The 18,153-nt window shown below is 50.4% G+C and overlaps 13 non-coding genes across 13 annotated transcripts; all 13 read left to right on the forward strand.

Annotated features, from left to right (window-relative positions):
* The first annotated feature begins 126 nt into the window (after positions 1 to 126).
* TRNAV-CAC (transfer RNA valine (anticodon CAC)) lies at positions 127 to 199 on the forward strand. Its single transcript has one exon. It is a non-coding gene; the product is annotated as a tRNA-Val (tRNA).
* A 1,315-nt stretch (positions 200 to 1,514) lies between these two features.
* Positions 1,515 to 1,586, forward strand: TRNAP-UGG (transfer RNA proline (anticodon UGG)). Its single transcript has one exon. It is a non-coding gene; the product is annotated as a tRNA-Pro (tRNA).
* Positions 1,587 to 2,006: 420 nt separating this feature from the next.
* On the forward strand, positions 2,007 to 2,079 carry TRNAV-CAC (transfer RNA valine (anticodon CAC)). The gene has a single exon. It is a non-coding gene; the product is annotated as a tRNA-Val (tRNA).
* Positions 2,080 to 3,408: 1,329 nt separating this feature from the next.
* Positions 3,409 to 3,480, forward strand: TRNAP-UGG (transfer RNA proline (anticodon UGG)). The gene has a single exon. It is a non-coding gene; the product is annotated as a tRNA-Pro (tRNA).
* Positions 3,481 to 3,900: 420 nt separating this feature from the next.
* TRNAV-CAC (transfer RNA valine (anticodon CAC)) lies at positions 3,901 to 3,973 on the forward strand. The gene has a single exon. It is a non-coding gene; the product is annotated as a tRNA-Val (tRNA).
* A 1,315-nt stretch (positions 3,974 to 5,288) lies between these two features.
* Positions 5,289 to 5,360, forward strand: TRNAP-UGG (transfer RNA proline (anticodon UGG)). Its single transcript has one exon. It is a non-coding gene; the product is annotated as a tRNA-Pro (tRNA).
* Positions 5,361 to 5,780: 420 nt separating this feature from the next.
* On the forward strand, positions 5,781 to 5,853 carry TRNAV-CAC (transfer RNA valine (anticodon CAC)). Its single transcript has one exon. It is a non-coding gene; the product is annotated as a tRNA-Val (tRNA).
* Positions 5,854 to 7,168: 1,315 nt separating this feature from the next.
* On the forward strand, positions 7,169 to 7,240 carry TRNAP-UGG (transfer RNA proline (anticodon UGG)). The gene has a single exon. It is a non-coding gene; the product is annotated as a tRNA-Pro (tRNA).
* Positions 7,241 to 7,660: 420 nt separating this feature from the next.
* TRNAV-CAC (transfer RNA valine (anticodon CAC)) lies at positions 7,661 to 7,733 on the forward strand. The gene has a single exon. It is a non-coding gene; the product is annotated as a tRNA-Val (tRNA).
* A 1,315-nt stretch (positions 7,734 to 9,048) lies between these two features.
* TRNAP-UGG (transfer RNA proline (anticodon UGG)) lies at positions 9,049 to 9,120 on the forward strand. Its single transcript has one exon. It is a non-coding gene; the product is annotated as a tRNA-Pro (tRNA).
* A 420-nt stretch (positions 9,121 to 9,540) lies between these two features.
* Positions 9,541 to 9,613, forward strand: TRNAV-CAC (transfer RNA valine (anticodon CAC)). The gene has a single exon. It is a non-coding gene; the product is annotated as a tRNA-Val (tRNA).
* Positions 9,614 to 10,928: 1,315 nt separating this feature from the next.
* On the forward strand, positions 10,929 to 11,000 carry TRNAP-UGG (transfer RNA proline (anticodon UGG)). The gene has a single exon. It is a non-coding gene; the product is annotated as a tRNA-Pro (tRNA).
* Positions 11,001 to 11,420: 420 nt separating this feature from the next.
* Positions 11,421 to 11,493, forward strand: TRNAV-CAC (transfer RNA valine (anticodon CAC)). The gene has a single exon. It is a non-coding gene; the product is annotated as a tRNA-Val (tRNA).
* Positions 11,494 to 18,153: the final 6,660 nt, after the last annotated feature.

The raw sequence follows: 18,153 nt of genomic DNA on the forward strand, positions 1-18,153 counted from the left end.
GACGTATGTTTTAGGCTGGATTGTGTGAGCTTCAGGCGCAAGGCATTTGATTAGTCTTTAAGCAGGTCCACTTGCACTGCCCTTTGCACCTGTTCTCCCAGTCCCTACAAAGGTGAGCAAGCAGCTGTTTCTGTAGTGTAGTGGTTATCACGTTCGCCTCACACGCGAAAGGTCCCCGGTTCGAGACCGGGCAGAAACACTCTCTGCTGGCATTTTACACAAAATAGTTTTTTTCCCCTTTTGTCACACACAAATGTAAAGTATGAACTTATTTGCGTTCCCATGGAAATAGCATATGCTCTCAAGAGCTTGAGAAATACACTGGGAAGGCAAGCATCCTCACATGTATTCTGTATATGGGGCCAATAAAAAAATGCACGCGCTTGCATTTTGTGTATGTAATGTTGCAGAGCGCAGAGAGGATTTATTTTCCCTACTGCTGGGTATTTGGGTCTCTGGGATCACAGTTGGGTCCGCTCCGTCCTCTGAAATGGTCCATATTAGTTACATAGGTTAGTGTACCAAAGAAATAATACATTTTCATATACAGCTTCTTCATTTCTGTGTTCTGAGGGATTACCAGTTGTAAGAAATGCACTTGCCGGTACAGTGATTCCCTGGCTTTCTCTGGCCCGAGAAAGCTTTTCCTCTGAAGTGGGAACAGAAGTTGGACTGCTTCTGCTGAACTTCCTGAAAGCAGAGCTGGCGGGAGGAGGGACTTTTTGAGTGCTGGGAAAATTTGAGCTGGAAATTTGCATCGGCTGGACAGAGATTGCTTGGAGCAGCCAAAATATAATAACGGCCATGGCGCTCAAGTAAAGCAGAAAGCTTTTAGTATACACCTTTTGCACTCTTGTCAACGAAGCTGGGCTCTGTGAATGCTCACCCTACGCAAGAAAAGAGAACAGACTTTGCTGGTGACCTAAATATATCTCGCCTGATCGAGCACGATCGAGCTCTGAGTGAGCAGCTGTGCAATGGTCATCTTTACCAAAGGGGAGATGCTGCTTTTTCCAGTGTCACGCCCATGCTCTCAGGGCTGGAGGGAGGAGGGCTGCTTTTTGTTTTTACAGGCAAAAGGAAAGGCCCAGCCCTCAGAGCTTCTGCCAATGCAGATCCCAGCAGGTGCAAAATAAAGGCTCTCCCCCACCTTGCCAGCTGCAGATTGATCAGAAGACTGCTAGTCTAGTGTGTTGGGCCACTTTCTCTCTTCTGTGTATCGTCCCCTCTTATTACATAAACAGCATAAGAGGAATAAAGGAAGGAAGGAAGGAAGGAAGGAACAGTGTATCGCAAGCACCTTCCACCCTGATGTCAATGGGCCACCAACCTTCGGGATGAGGAGGAGACCTGTGAAGACAGTCAGAGCGTGCCGACTGGGGCATTCATTTGGCTCATACACCGACAAGGCTTTCAGCGGCAGGAACAAACTTCAGGAATAGGCATTCTTGGCCTCGAATCCTAAGGGGGGTGCAAACGCTGAGGACAATTCCGTCAAATGCTCAAAGGACCGTGGCTCGTTGGTCTAGGGGTATGATTCTCGCTTTGGGTGCGAGAGGTCCCGGGTTCAAATCCCGGACGAGCCCAATCAAGGTGGTTAACTTGAGCTCCTTTTTTTTGTTTTTTCAATGTTATTTTCATTGGACAGACTCTCTGGTTTTCTCGGTAAGCAGTAGTCGATGAACAATTCACTTCCTGAACCTCTTTGCGTGCCATGTCCTTGCGACAAGCACTTTGTGTTCTCTGTTAGCTCTCAGTAACATTCCTTGATTTGCTTGTGAGTTTTGGCCGTCCGATCTCAAAGTGGAAATATGTCCTTCCCTCTGTACGCTGCATAGGCCCTCAGCTGGCATACTTGTATATGTGCGCATGCTTGATAGGACGTATGTTTTAGGCTGGATTGTGTGAGCTTCAGGCGCAAGGCATTTGATTAGTCTTTAAGCAGGTCCACTTGCACTGCCCTTTGCACCTGTTCTCCCAGTCCCTACAAAGGTGAGCAAGCAGCTGTTTCTGTAGTGTAGTGGTTATCACGTTCGCCTCACACGCGAAAGGTCCCCGGTTCGAGACCGGGCAGAAACACTCTCTGCTGGCATTTTACACAAAATAGTTTTTTTCCCCTTTTGTCACACACAAATGTAAAGTATGAACTTATTTGCGTTCCCATGGAAATAGCATATGCTCTCAAGAGCTTGAGAAATACACTGGGAAGGCAAGCATCCTCACATGTATTCTGTATATGGGGCCAATAAAAAAATGCACGCGCTTGCATTTTGTGTATGTAATGTTGCAGAGCACAGAGAGGATTTATTTTCCCTACTGCTGGGTATTTGGGTCTCTGGGATCACAGTTGGGTCCGCTCCGTCCTCTGAAATGGTCCATATTAGTTACATAGGTTAGTGTACCAAAGAAATAATACATTTTCATATACAGCTTCTTCATTTCTGTGTTCTGAGGGATTACCAGTTGTAAGAAATGCACTTGCCGGTACAGTGATTCCCTGGCTTTCTCTGGCCCGAGAAAGCTTTTCCTCTGAAGTGGGAACAGAAGTTGGACTGCTTCTGCTGAACTTCCTGAAAGCAGAGCTGGCGGGAGGAGGGACTTTTTGAGTGCTGGGAAAATTTGAGCTGGAAATTTGCATCGGCTGGACAGAGATTGCTTGGAGCAGCCAAAATATAATAACGGGCATGGCGCTCAAGTAAAGCAGAAAGCTTTTAGTATACACCTTTTGCACTCTTGTCAACGAAGCTGGGCTCTGTGAATGCTCACCCTACGCAAGAAAAGAGAACAGACTTTGCTGGTGACCTAAATATATCTCGCCTGATCGAGCCTGATCGAGCACGATCGAGCTCTGAGTGAGCAGCTGTGCAATGGTCATCTTTACCAAAGGGGAGATGCTGCTTTTTCCAGTGTCACGCCCATGCTCTCAGGGCTGGAGGGAGGAGGGCTGCTTTTTGTTTTTACAGGCAAAAGGAAAGGCCCAGCCCTCAGAGCTTCTGCCAATGCAGATCCCAGCAGGTGCAAAATAAAGGCTCTCCCCCACCTTGCCAGCTGCAGATTGATCAGAAGACTGCTAGTCTAGTGTGTTGGGCCACTTTCTCTCTTCTGTGTATCGTCCCCTCTTATTACATAAACAGCATAAGAGGAATAAAGGAAGGAAGGAAGGAAGGAAGGAAGGAACAGTGTATCGCAAGCACCTTCCACCCTGATGTCAATGGGCCACCAACCTTCGGGATGAGGAGGAGACCTGTGAAGACAGTCAGAGCGTGCCGACTGGGGCATTCATTTGGCTCATACACCGACAAGGCTTTCAGCGGCAGGAACAAACTTCAGGAATAGGCATTCTTGGCCTCGAATCCTAAGGGGGGTGCAAACGCTGAGGACAATTCCGTCAAATGCTCAAAGGACCGTGGCTCGTTGGTCTAGGGGTATGATTCTCGCTTTGGGTGCGAGAGGTCCCGGGTTCAAATCCCGGACGAGCCCAATCAAGGTGGTTAACTTGAGCTCCTTTTTTTTGTTTTTTCAATGTTATTTTCATTGGACAGACTCTCTGGTTTTCTCGGTAAGCAGTAGTCGATGAACAATTCACTTCCTGAACCTCTTTGCGTGCCATGTCCTTGCGACAAGCACTTTGTGTTCTCTGTTAGCTCTCAGTAACATTCCTTGATTTGCTTGTGAGTTTTGGCCGTCCGATCTCAAAGTGGAAATATGTCCTTCCCTCTGTACGCTGCATAGGCCCTCAGCTGGCATACTTGTATATGTGCGCATGCTTGATAGGACGTATGTTTTAGGCTGGATTGTGTGAGCTTCAGGCGCAAGGCATTTGATTAGTCTTTAAGCAGGTCCACTTGCACTGCCCTTTGCACCTGTTCTCCCAGTCCCTACAAAGGTGAGCAAGCAGCTGTTTCTGTAGTGTAGTGGTTATCACGTTCGCCTCACACGCGAAAGGTCCCCGGTTCGAGACCGGGCAGAAACACTCTCTGCTGGCATTTTACACAAAATAGTTTTTTTCCCCTTTTGTCACACACAAATGTAAAGTATGAACTTATTTGCGTTCCCATGGAAATAGCATATGCTCTCAAGAGCTTGAGAAATACACTGGGAAGGCAAGCATCCTCACATGTATTCTGTATATGGGGCCAATAAAAAAATGCACGCGCTTGCATTTTGTGTATGTAATGTTGCAGAGCACAGAGAGGATTTATTTTCCCTACTGCTGGGTATTTGGGTCTCTGGGATCACAGTTGGGTCCGCTCCGTCCTCTGAAATGGTCCATATTAGTTACATAGGTTAGTGTACCAAAGAAATAATACATTTTCATATACAGCTTCTTCATTTCTGTGTTCTGAGGGATTACCAGTTGTAAGAAATGCACTTGCCGGTACAGTGATTCCCTGGCTTTCTCTGGCCCGAGAAAGCTTTTCCTCTGAAGTGGGAACAGAAGTTGGACTGCTTCTGCTGAACTTCCTGAAAGCAGAGCTGGCGGGAGGAGGGACTTTTTGAGTGCTGGGAAAATTTGAGCTGGAAATTTGCATCGGCTGGACAGAGATTGCTTGGAGCAGCCAAAATATAATAACGGGCATGGCGCTCAAGTAAAGCAGAAAGCTTTTAGTATACACCTTTTGCACTCTTGTCAACGAAGCTGGGCTCTGTGAATGCTCACCCTACGCAAGAAAAGAGAACAGACTTTGCTGGTGACCTAAATATATCTCGCCTGATCGAGCACGATCGAGCTCTGAGTGAGCAGCTGTGCAATGGTCATCTTTACCAAAGGGGAGATGCTGCTTTTTCCAGTGTCACGCCCATGCTCTCAGGGCTGGAGGGAGGAGGGCTGCTTTTTGTTTTTACAGGCAAAAGGAAAGGCCCAGCCCTCAGAGCTTCTGCCAATGCAGATCCCAGCAGGTGCAAAATAAAGGCTCTCCCCCACCTTGCCAGCTGCAGATTGATCAGAAGACTGCTAGTCTAGTGTGTTGGGCCACTTTCTCTCTTCTGTGTATCGTCCCCTCTTATTACATAAACAGCATAAGAGGAATAAAGGAAGGAAGGAAGGAAGGAAGGAACAGTGTATCGCAAGCACCTTCCACCCTGATGTCAATGGGCCACCAACCTTCGGGATGAGGAGGAGACCTGTGAAGACAGTCAGAGCGTGCCGACTGGGGCATTCATTTGGCTCATACACCGACAAGGCTTTCAGCGGCAGGAACAAACTTCAGGAATAGGCATTCTTGGCCTCGAATCCTAAGGGGGGTGCAAACGCTGAGGACAATTCCGTCAAATGCTCAAAGGACCGTGGCTCGTTGGTCTAGGGGTATGATTCTCGCTTTGGGTGCGAGAGGTCCCGGGTTCAAATCCTGGACGAGCCCAATCAAGGTGGTTAACTTGAGCTCCTTTTTTTTGTTTTTTCAATGTTATTTTCATTGGACAGACTCTCTGGTTTTCTCGGTAAGCAGTAGTCGATGAACAATTCACTTCCTGAACCTCTTTGCGTGCCATGTCCTTGCGACAAGCACTTTGTGTTCTCTGTTAGCTCTCAGTAACATTCCTTGATTTGCTTGTGAGTTTTGGCCGTCCGATCTCAAAGTGGAAATATGTCCTTCCCTCTGTACGCTGCATAGGCCCTCAGCTGGCATACTTGTATATGTGCGCATGCTTGATAGGACGTATGTTTTAGGCTGGATTGTGTGAGCTTCAGGCGCAAGGCATTTGATTAGTCTTTAAGCAGGTCCACTTGCACTGCCCTTTGCACCTGTTCTCCCAGTCCCTACAAAGGTGAGCAAGCAGCTGTTTCTGTAGTGTAGTGGTTATCACGTTCGCCTCACACGCGAAAGGTCCCCGGTTCGAGACCGGGCAGAAACACTCTCTGCTGGCATTTTACACAAAATAGTTTTTTTCCCCTTTTGTCACACACAAATGTAAAGTATGAACTTATTTGCGTTCCCATGGAAATAGCATATGCTCTCAAGAGCTTGAGAAATACACTGGGAAGGCAAGCATCCTCACATGTATTCTGTATATGGGGCCAATAAAAAAATGCACGCGCTTGCATTTTGTGTATGTAATGTTGCAGAGCGCAGAGAGGATTTATTTTCCCTACTGCTGGGTATTTGGGTCTCTGGGATCACAGTTGGGTCCGCTCCGTCCTCTGAAATGGTCCATATTAGTTACATAGGTTAGTGTACCAAAGAAATAATACATTTTCATATACAGCTTCTTCATTTCTGTGTTCTGAGGGATTACCAGTTGTAAGAAATGCACTTGCCGGTACAGTGATTCCCTGGCTTTCTCTGGCCCGAGAAAGCTTTTCCTCTGAAGTGGGAACAGAAGTTGGACTGCTTCTGCTGAACTTCCTGAAAGCAGAGCTGGCGGGAGGAGGGACTTTTTGAGTGCTGGGAAAATTTGAGCTGGAAATTTGCATCGGCTGGACAGAGATTGCTTGGAGCAGCCAAAATATAATAACGGCCATGGCGCTCAAGTAAAGCAGAAAGCTTTTAGTATACACCTTTTGCACTCTTGTCAACGAAGCTGGGCTCTGTGAATGCTCACCCTACGCAAGAAAAGAGAACAGACTTTGCTGGTGACCTAAATATATCTCGCCTGATCGAGCACGATCGAGCTCTGAGTGAGCAGCTGTGCAATGGTCATCTTTACCAAAGGGGAGATGCTGCTTTTTCCAGTGTCACGCCCATGCTCTCAGGGCTGGAGGGAGGAGGGCTGCTTTTTGTTTTTACAGGCAAAAGGAAAGGCCCAGCCCTCAGAGCTTCTGCCAATGCAGATCCCAGCAGGTGCAAAATAAAGGCTCTCCCCCACCTTGCCAGCTGCAGATTGATCAGAAGACTGCTAGTCTAGTGTGTTGGGCCACTTTCTCTCTTCTGTGTATCGTCCCCTCTTATTACATAAACAGCATAAGAGGAATAAAGGAAGGAAGGAAGGAAGGAAGGAACAGTGTATCGCAAGCACCTTCCACCCTGATGTCAATGGGCCACCAACCTTCGGGATGAGGAGGAGACCTGTGAAGACAGTCAGAGCGTGCCGACTGGGGCATTCATTTGGCTCATACACCGACAAGGCTTTCAGCGGCAGGAACAAACTTCAGGAATAGGCATTCTTGGCCTCGAATCCTAAGGGGGGTGCAAACGCTGAGGACAATTCCGTCAAATGCTCAAAGGACCGTGGCTCGTTGGTCTAGGGGTATGATTCTCGCTTTGGGTGCGAGAGGTCCCGGGTTCAAATCCCGGACGAGCCCAATCAAGGTGGTTAACTTGAGCTCCTTTTTTTTGTTTTTTCAATGTTATTTTCATTGGACAGACTCTCTGGTTTTCTCGGTAAGCAGTAGTCGATGAACAATTCACTTCCTGAACCTCTTTGCGTGCCATGTCCTTGCGACAAGCACTTTGTGTTCTCTGTTAGCTCTCAGTAACATTCCTTGATTTGCTTGTGAGTTTTGGCCGTCCGATCTCAAAGTGGAAATATGTCCTTCCCTCTGTACGCTGCATAGGCCCTCAGCTGGCATACTTGTATATGTGCGCATGCTTGATAGGACGTATGTTTTAGGCTGGATTGTGTGAGCTTCAGGCGCAAGGCATTTGATTAGTCTTTAAGCAGGTCCACTTGCACTGCCCTTTGCACCTGTTCTCCCAGTCCCTACAAAGGTGAGCAAGCAGCTGTTTCTGTAGTGTAGTGGTTATCACGTTCGCCTCACACGCGAAAGGTCCCCGGTTCGAGACCGGGCAGAAACACTCTCTGCTGGCATTTTACACAAAATAGTTTTTTTCCCCTTTTGTCACACACAAATGTAAAGTATGAACTTATTTGCGTTCTCATGGAAATAGCATATGCTCTCAAGAGCTTGAGAAATACACTGGGAAGGCAAGCATCCTCACATGTATTCTGTATATGGGGCCAATAAAAAAATGCACGCGCTTGCATTTTGTGTATGTAATGTTGCAGAGCACAGAGAGGATTTATTTTCCCTACTGCTGGGTATTTGGGTCTCTGGGATCACAGTTGGGTCCGCTCCGTCCTCTGAAATGGTCCATATTAGTTACATAGGTTAGTGTACCAAAGAAATAATACATTTTCATATACAGCTTCTTCATTTCTGTGTTCTGAGGGATTACCAGTTGTAAGAAATGCACTTGCCGGTACAGTGATTCCCTGGCTTTCTCTGGCCCGAGAAAGCTTTTCCTCTGAAGTGGGAACAGAAGTTGGACTGCTTCTGCTGAACTTCCTGAAAGCAGAGCTGGCGGGAGGAGGGACTTTTTGAGTGCTGGGAAAATTTGAGCTGGAAATTTGCATCGGCTGGACAGAGATTGCTTGGAGCAGCCAAAATATAATAACGGCCATGGCGCTCAAGTAAAGCAGAAAGCTTTTAGTATACACCTTTTGCACTCTTGTCAACGAAGCTGGGCTCTGTGAATGCTCACCCTACGCAAGAAAAGAGAACAGACTTTGCTGGTGACCTAAATATATCTCGCCTGATCGAGCACGATCGAGCTCTGAGTGAGCAGCTGTGCAATGGTCATCTTTACCAAAGGGGAGATGCTGCTTTTTCCAGTGTCACGCCCATGCTCTCAGGGCTGGAGGGAGGAGGGCTGCTTTTTGTTTTTACAGGCAAAAGGAAAGGCCCAGCCCTCAGAGCTTCTGCCAATGCAGATCCCAGCAGGTGCAAAATAAAGGCTCTCCCCCACCTTGCCAGCTGCAGATTGATCAGAAGACTGCTAGTCTAGTGTGTTGGGCCACTTTCTCTCTTCTGTGTATCGTCCCCTCTTATTACATAAACAGCATAAGAGGAATAAAGGAAGGAAGGAAGGAAGGAAGGAACAGTGTATCGCAAGCACCTTCCACCCTGATGTCAATGGGCCACCAACCTTCGGGATGAGGAGGAGACCTGTGAAGACAGTCAGAGCGTGCCGACTGGGGCATTCATTTGGCTCATACACCGACAAGGCTTTCAGCGGCAGGAACAAACTTCAGGAATAGGCATTCTTGGCCTCGAATCCTAAGGGGGGTGCAAACGCTGAGGACAATTCCGTCAAATGCTCAAAGGACCGTGGCTCGTTGGTCTAGGGGTATGATTCTCGCTTTGGGTGCGAGAGGTCCCGGGTTCAAATCCTGGACGAGCCCAATCAAGGTGGTTAACTTGAGCTCCTTTTTTTTGTTTTTTCAATGTTATTTTCATTGGACAGACTCTCTGGTTTTCTCGGTAAGCAGTAGTCGATGAACAATTCACTTCCTGAACCTCTTTGCGTGCCATGTCCTTGCGACAAGCACTTTGTGTTCTCTGTTAGCTCTCAGTAACATTCCTTGATTTGCTTGTGAGTTTTGGCCGTCCGATCTCAAAGTGGAAATATGTCCTTCCCTCTGTACGCTGCATAGGCCCTCAGCTGGCATACTTGTATATGTGCGCATGCTTGATAGGACGTATGTTTTAGGCTGGATTGTGTGAGCTTCAGGCGCAAGGCATTTGATTAGTCTTTAAGCAGGTCCACTTGCACTGCCCTTTGCACCTGTTCTCCCAGTCCCTACAAAGGTGAGCAAGCAGCTGTTTCTGTAGTGTAGTGGTTATCACGTTCGCCTCACACGCGAAAGGTCCCCGGTTCGAGACCGGGCAGAAACACTCTCTGCTGGCATTTTACACAAAATAGTTTTTTTCCCCTTTTGTCACACACAAATGTAAAGTATGAACTTATTTGCGTTCCCATGGAAATAGCATATGCTCTCAAGAGCTTGAGAAATACACTGGGAAGGCAAGCATCCTCACATGTATTCTGTATATGGGGCCAATAAAAAAATGCACGCGCTTGCATTTTGTGTATGTAATGTTGCAGAGCGCAGAGAGGATTTATTTTCCCTACTGCTGGGTATTTGGGTCTCTGGGATCACAGTTGGGTCCGCTCCGTCCTCTGAAATGGTCCATATTAGTTACATAGGTTAGTGTACCAAAGAAATAATACATTTTCATATACAGCTTCTTCATTTCTGTGTTCTGAGGGATTACCAGTTGTAAGAAATGCACTTGCCGGTACAGTGATTCCCTGGCTTTCTCTGGCCCGAGAAAGCTTTTCCTCTGAAGTGGGAACAGAAGTTGGACTGCTTCTGCTGAACTTCCTGAAAGCAGAGCTGGCGGGAGGAGGGACTTTTTGAGTGCTGGGAAAATTTGAGCTGGAAATTTGCATCGGCTGGACAGAGATTGCTTGGAGCAGCCAAAATATAATAACGGCCATGGCGCTCAAGTAAAGCAGAAAGCTTTTAGTATACACCTTTTGCACTCTTGTCAACGAAGCTGGGCTCTGTGAATGCTCACCCTACGCAAGAAAAGAGAACAGACTTTGCTGGTGACCTAAATATATCTCGCCTGATCGAGCACGATCGAGCTCTGAGTGAGCAGCTGTGCAATGGTCATCTTTACCAAAGGGGAGATGCTGCTTTTTCCAGTGTCACGCCCATGCTCTCAGGGCTGGAGGGAGGAGGGCTGCTTTTTGTTTTTACAGGCAAAAGGAAAGGCCCAGCCCTCAGAGCTTCTGCCAATGCAGATCCCAGCAGGTGCAAAATAAAGGCTCTCCCCCACCTTGCCAGCTGCAGATTGATCAGAAGACTGCTAGTCTAGTGTGTTGGGCCACTTTCTCTCTTCTGTGTATCGTCCCCTCTTATTACATAAACAGCATAAGAGGAATAAAGGAAGGAAGGAAGGAAGGAAGGAACAGTGTATCGCAAGCACCTTCCACCCTGATGTCAATGGGCCACCAACCTTCGGGATGAGGAGGAGACCTGTGAAGACAGTCAGAGCGTGCCGACTGGGGCATTCATTTGGCTCATACACCGACAAGGCTTTCAGCGGCAGGAACAAACTTCAGGAATAGGCATTCTTGGCCTCGAATCCTAAGGGGGGTGCAAACGCTGAGGACAATTCCGTCAAATGCTCAAAGGACCGTGGCTCGTTGGTCTAGGGGTATGATTCTCGCTTTGGGTGCGAGAGGTCCCGGGTTCAAATCCCGGACGAGCCCAATCAAGGTGGTTAACTTGAGCTCCTTTTTTTTGTTTTTTCAATGTTATTTTCATTGGACAGACTCTCTGGTTTTCTCGGTAAGCAGTAGTCGATGAACAATTCACTTCCTGAACCTCTTTGCGTGCCATGTCCTTGCGACAAGCACTTTGTGTTCTCTGTTAGCTCTCAGTAACATTCCTTGATTTGCTTGTGAGTTTTGGCCGTCCGATCTCAAAGTGGAAATATGTCCTTCCCTCTGTACGCTGCATAGGCCCTCAGCTGGCATACTTGTATATGTGCGCATGCTTGATAGGACGTATGTTTTAGGCTGGATTGTGTGAGCTTCAGGCGCAAGGCATTTGATTAGTCTTTAAGCAGGTCCACTTGCACTGCCCTTTGCACCTGTTCTCCCAGTCCCTACAAAGGTGAGCAAGCAGCTGTTTCTGTAGTGTAGTGGTTATCACGTTCGCCTCACACGCGAAAGGTCCCCGGTTCGAGACCGGGCAGAAACACTCTCTGCTGGCATTTTACACAAAATAGTTTTTTTCCCCTTTTGTCACACACAAATGTAAAGTATGAACTTATTTGCGTTCCCATGGAAATAGCATATGCTCTCAAGAGCTTGAGAAATACACTGGGAAGGCAAGCATCCTCACATGTATTCTGTATATGGGGCCAATAAAAAAATGCACGCGCTTGCATTTTGTGTATGTAATGTTGCAGAGCACAGAGAGGATTTATTTTCCCTACTGCTGGGTATTTGGGTCTCTGGGATCACAGTTGGGTCCGCTCCGTCCTCTGAAATGGTCCATATTAGTTACATAGGTTAGTGTACCAAAGAAATAATACATTTTCATATACAGCTTCTTCATTTCTGTGTTCTGAGGGATTACCAGTTGTAAGAAATGCACTTGCCGGTACAGTGATTCCCTGGCTTTCTCTGGCCCGAGAAAGCTTTTCCTCTGAAGTGGGAACAGAAGTTGGACTGCTTCTGCTGAACTTCCTGAAAGCAGAGCTGGCGGGAGGAGGGACTTTTTGAGTGCTGGGAAAATTTGAGCTGGAAATTTGCATCGGCTGGACAGAGATTGCTTGGAGCAGCCAAAATATAATAACGGGCATGGCGCTCAAGTAAAGCAGAAAGCTTTTAGTATACACCTTTTGCACTCTTGTCAACGAAGCTGGGCTCTGTGAATGCTCACCCTACGCAAGAAAAGAGAACAGACTTTGCTGGTGACCTAAATATATCTCGCCTGATCGAGCCTGATCGAGCACGATCGAGCTCTGAGTGAGCAGCTGTGCAATGGTCATCTTTACCAAAGGGGAGATGCTGCTTTTTCCAGTGTCACGCCCATGCTCTCAGGGCTGGAGGGAGGAGGGCTGCTTTTTGTTTTTACAGGCAAAAGGAAAGGCCCAGCCCTCAGAGCTTCTGCCAATGCAGATCCCAGCAGGTGCAAAATAAAGGCTCTCCCCCACCTTGCCAGCTGCAGATTGATCAGAAGACTGCTAGTCTAGTGTGTTGGGCCACTTTCTCTCTTCTGTGTATCGTCCCCTCTTATTACATAAACAGCATAAGAGGAATAAAGGAAGGAAGGAAGGAAGGAAGGAACAGTGTATCGCAAGCACCTTCCACCCTGATGTCAATGGGCCACCAACCTTCGGGATGAGGAGGAGACCTGTGAAGACAGTCAGAGCGTGCCGACTGGGGCATTCATTTGGCTCATACACCGACAAGGCTTTCAGCGGCAGGAACAAACTTCAGGAAAAGGCATTCTTGGCCTCGAATCCTAAGGGGGGTGCAAACGCTGAGGACAATTCCGTCAAATGCTCAAAGGACCGTGGCTCGTTGGTCTAGGGGTATGAAATCCCGGACGAGCCCAATCAAGGTGGTTAACTTGAGTGTTGCCTAGGGATCTAGGCCCAAATGAAGGACGCACACACGGAGAGATAAGAGGAACTTCTTTATTCTTTCACAACCAAACTGGAACTGGCACTCGCAGCGCACGTGCCCCATAACCCCCTTGCCCAGTCAAACTCCGCCTTTCCAACGGAGGGGGCTCACGAGCGTTAACCCCTTGAGTCCCGGGTAACACTACCCCCGGACAATATGTCCAAACATCAACTTGACACGCTGTGTCTCAACAAATAACTCAACACTCTTCAACAAGTCTCATCGGCTTCTTTATGAGCCGTCTCGGCCTCTCACCTCGAGTCCCCAGATCAGGCTCCTCTTCAATCACTTCACTCTGGGCCATGTCCCGGGGGTCCCCTTCCGGGGGAAACCACTCATCATCCCTCGGCATCCGTGGTTCCGGTGAAAGTGCCCTTTGGGTTCCTTCCGTGGGCTCTCTCCTTGTATATGGCCTGAACTGCTGACAGTTTCTGGTGATGGTCCTGTTCTCATCTTCCGCCGTCACCATCGTGCCTTTCATGGCAACAATCCTCATGGGGCTTGGAGCAAACCGCGGGTCTGTCTTCCTGCTTGCCGGCTGCTGTACCAGGACTTCGTCTCCCACCTGGAGCTCCGGCAGCACCGCTCCTCTTCGTGCATCGGTGCGACGCCTCGCAACCTCTTTTGCCACCGCATCTCTCTGGAGCAGATCTTGGTCGGCCGGCTCAGCCTGCACCGTACTCCTCGGGATGCGAGTTCGCACCACATATCTGAACATGAGCTCTGCAGGCGTCTTATTTGTGACCTCGTGAGGAGTGTTCCTGTAGTCTCTTAACAAGCGGCATAGCGCTTGGTGTGTATCAACGGCGTCCAGCCGTGCCCTCTGAATGGTCTTCTTAATCGATCCCATAAATCGCTCCGCCATTCCATTAGCCTGGGGGTGACGTGGTGTGATCTTCATGTGCCTGAACCCCAGGTGCTCTGCCAATGTCCCAAATTCGTGTCCACAGAACGGTGGTCCGTTGTCGGATTTGACCCACTTGGGGATCCCCCACTCACTAAAGACCTCTTCTATCGTTGCCGCAACTTGAGAGAACGCTGTGGAACTGACTCTCTTGGCAATCGGGAATCTTGAGTGTTCATCCACGAAGAGCAGAATGTAGTCGCCCGCTTCAGTGGGCCCGTAAAAATCCATGGCTACTCGTTCCCATGGGTGCTCAGGTATTTGAGTGTGTTGGAGCGGGGGCGGACGTTCTGCAGGGGCTGTGCACTGACAGGCGTGGCAGTTCTTCACCCACTCGTCCACAGCTGCGTCCAGGAAGGGGAACCACACATGGCATCTGAGCTGCTTCTTTGTGTTCTCCGCTCCCCTGTGACCTTCGTGCGCTATGCTGACCACCTCGCTCCTGAGTGTGGCAGGGATGACGATCCTGCACCCTCTGAGCAGAATGTTATCGTCCTTTACCGCCAGTTCACCATGGACCCTGGCTAGCCGTTCGATTTCTTGCTTGTTCACGCCCGGGTGAGCTAGGGTGGCTCTCTGGTGATCTTTCCACTTGTTGGCCGTCGTGAGGCTGATCGCCAGGGCTGTCGTGGGATCGGCTGCCGATGCGGCCGCTACCCTTTCAAGTGATAGTGCCGGGGGCAGCGCCTGAGCCGCCACATATTGCACATACGCAACGTCACCCTTCCGTGCCAGCGGGGCCCCTACTGGGTGTCGGGAGAGGTAGTCAGCGGGGTTAAGGTCGCCCCCCGGGCGGTGTACGATATCGTAATCATATTCCTGGAGGCGGATGCCCCACCTCTCGATCCTCGGTGGCATCTTGGTATGCGGGTTCCCAAACAATGAGAGGAGTGCCTGATGATCGGTGATCAGCGTAAACTTCTTTCCGATTATAAAGTTATGAAAATGCTCACACGCCCAGACGGCTGCCAAGCTCTCCTTCTCGGCTTGGGAGTAGGCTAGTTCAGGTGTTGATAGCGCTCGGCTCGCGTATGCAATCACGTGTCTGGGGTTAACATCCGCGCCACTGGTTTGGGCCAGAATGGCGCCGAGGCCTACGGGGCTGGCGTCGACTACCACCTCGGTGTGCCACTGTGGGTTAAAATATGCGAGGCGATGAGCCTCGGCGAGGGCTTGCTTGATGTCCGCGAAAGCCTGTTGGCAGGCCTGTGTCCATTCAAACGGCGACTCCTTCTGTAGCAGTTTCCTCAGCGGGTCTGTGATGGAGGCATAGTGGGGGATGTACCTCGCACAGTATCCTGCCATGCCAAGGAACGAGCGGACGTCCGCCACTTGTCGGGGCTCGGCGAGGTTGGTGATCGTCTCGACCTTCTCAGGGTCAGGCAGCATGCCGTCCTTGGAGAAGATATGTCCAAAGAACTTGAGTTTTGTTCTGCTGAACCGGCATTTTGATATGTTGAGCGTGAGGCCGGCACTCTGAAGGGCTTCGCATGTGTCGTGTAGAGCCCTGTCATGGGATTCCTTGGACGATCCAAAGACGAGAATGTCGTCGCTGTAATTGAGAGCCCCCTTGATAGGTCGGATGATCTGGCGTATAGTTTCCTGGAAGATCTCAGCGGCAGATGAGATTCCAAAGTTCAGCCTCCGGTATCTAAAGAGCCCATCGTGTGTCGCAAACGTGGTTATGGGCCGGGAATCAGGGTGGAGCTCCAGCTGATGGTATCCCTGATTTAAGTCCAGTTTGGAGAACATTTGGGCACTGTTCAGCAGCACAATCATGTCCTCAATACATGGTCCCGGGTGTCGCTCCCGTTGAATCGCCGTGTTGGCCACCCGCATGTCCACACACAAGCGGATCTTACCCCCTTCCTTGGGTACCACCACAAGGGGGGACACCCACGGCGTCGGCCCCGTCGCCGGTTCAATAATGTCGTCGCGGAGCAGTTGCTGGAGCGCCTCCGAAACTGTCTCCTGAAGGTGGAATCCGACCCTTCTGGGATGTTGCGGCACTGGACGCACGTTGGGGTCAATGTGGAGCCGGATGGGGGGTCCCTGTAGTTTTCCTAGCCCCACGCAGAGCTTGGGGAAGGCCTCCGCGATGTCTTCTTGTGAGACGAGCGATTGAGTTTGATGATAGGCAATCGCATCTACCGTGTTCCCCTGGCCGGGTTTGGCCGCTGCGGCAGTGATCACGTCTCCCGCATTCACGTGAATTTCGATCAGTCCGAGGTGCGACGCCGTGTAGTAGCTAAGGAGGCATCGGCTCTTGGCGAGGGACCGTATCACGTGAATGGTCGCATCGACTTGCCGCCCGTTCAGGAGAAGGCACTGGGTGAATTGACCCACCGTTTGGAGCGGGGTGGCGGCACCCCACTGGAAGATTCTGGAGCGAGACGGACTGAGCTGTGGCGGGCATGGTATCCTGGCGTAGTCTTGTTCACCCATGATGTTCACTGTGGCCCCAGAGTCGATCATAAATTGAAATTGGCAATTCGCCATCTTGAGCGGGATCTGCGGGGCCTCCCTGGCCTCTTTGTTGTCGAGGATGAGGTTCACGAACTCATCCTGGTCGTAGTGGTCCTGCGGCGCGTAGTAGGCCGCCGCCTGGTCGTCTTGGCAGAGGGTTTCCGGCCTGTATTCTGCAGGCGGGTTGTCGTATTCGTCTGTGAAATGTCTGGGCTGTTCGGCCTGGTCATACGGAGGGGCATATCCTGCCGCTAGGTATTCGTCCATCGCACGAACGTAACGCCTCTGGCCGAGGCCCTGTTGATATGGTCTCGGCTGGCTGTATTGCAGGGGTTGCGGGCGGAACGGCATTCTGGGGGCCGCCTGGGGCCGCATCGGTGGAAATGGTACGCCCTCCCTGCAAACGGAGTGAAAGTGTCCTTCTCTCCCGCAGTTGGTACATCGCTGGGACAGGGCTGGGCAAGACCCTGAGTGGGGGAAGGACATCCCGCAGCGGTAGCACTGTCTTTGCAGACGCGGGGTTGACATCGACGGGGCAATCGGTGGTCTATATGGCTGAGGGCCCCTGTCGCCTTGACGGGGGGGCAGTATGGCGGCCACGAATTCCCCTGAGTCCACTTTCGCGTTGTTGGAATGGCCCATGGCTGAGGCCTGCGCATCCACCCTCTCGTGGATGCGGGCGAGTTCACTGACCTCGGGCATGGTGAGCGGTTTCTTGAGGAGCTGTTTCTTGAGTGCGGGGGAGAGGCATCCCTCGATCACCCTCAGCCGGATAGCTTCCTCTAACGAGAACGCATCAAATTGGCAGTTCGCCCCTTTCACCCGTAGACGTGTGATGAATTCGTCGACGGTCTCTTGCGGGAGTTGGGTGCATTGATTGAACAGGTATCTTTCATAGTCCCGATTGACTTCGATGATAAGCAGTTTGTCCAAAGCGCCGATCAGCTTGGGAAAAGTGTCCTGGTCTGTGGGCGGAATGGCCTTGACGACCGTTTTGATCTCTCCCCCTACCAGGTTAAGGAAAATGTCTCTCATATTGGGGGAGTCCCCGTCGCCGGAACCTCTCACGAAGTGTCGAAAATCGTCCATCCAGTCGGTCCATCTGGGGCCTTTGGTGGCCTGAGGAGTCATAGTGAACGGCGGGGGCAGTCGTAGTTGAATCGACTTCGCCACCCGTGGCAGTTGAGGCGAGCCCTGGCTGGACCCCGGGTTGGAGGTGCTCATGGCGCCTGGGAGAGAAGGCCCACGGGTGCGCGGGCGGGGTTGCTTCCGCGGAGGTTCGACGGAGGAGGTCCGGCAAGGCGGATTCGGCGGAGTGCCGTGTTGCGCGGAGGTGGAGCAGGAGGAGGGGGCTCGCTGGATCGGCCACCACAGGCGGACTGCCGTAGGAGGAGGACTCCGGTGCGCGGGAGAGATCCTCGTCGCCAAATGTTGCCTAGGGATCTAGGCCCAAATGAAGGACGCACACACGGAGAGATAAGAGGAACTTCTTTATTCTTTCACAACCAAACTGGAACTGGCACTCGCAGCGCACGTGCCCCATAACCCCCTTGCCCAGTCAAACTCCGCCTTTCCAACGGAGGGGGCTCACGAGCGTTAACCCCTTGAGTCCCGGGTAACATTGAGCTCCTTTTTTTTGTTTTTTCAATGTTATTTTCATTGGACAGACTCTCTGGTTTTCTCGGTAAGCAGTAGTCGATGAACAATTCACTTCCTGAACCTCTTTGCGTGCCATGTCCTTGCGACAAGCACTTTGTGTTCTCTGTTAGCTCTCAGTAACATTCCTTGATTTGCTTGTGAGTTTTGGCCGTCCGATCTCAAAGTGGAAATATGTCCTTCCCTCTGTACGCTGCA

This window comes from Ambystoma mexicanum, chromosome 2q (assembly GCF_040938575.1).
Source record: "Ambystoma mexicanum isolate Mex_15411 chromosome 2q, UKY_AmexF1_1, whole genome shotgun sequence".
NCBI lineage: Eukaryota > Metazoa > Chordata > Amphibia > Caudata > Ambystomatidae > Ambystoma > Ambystoma mexicanum.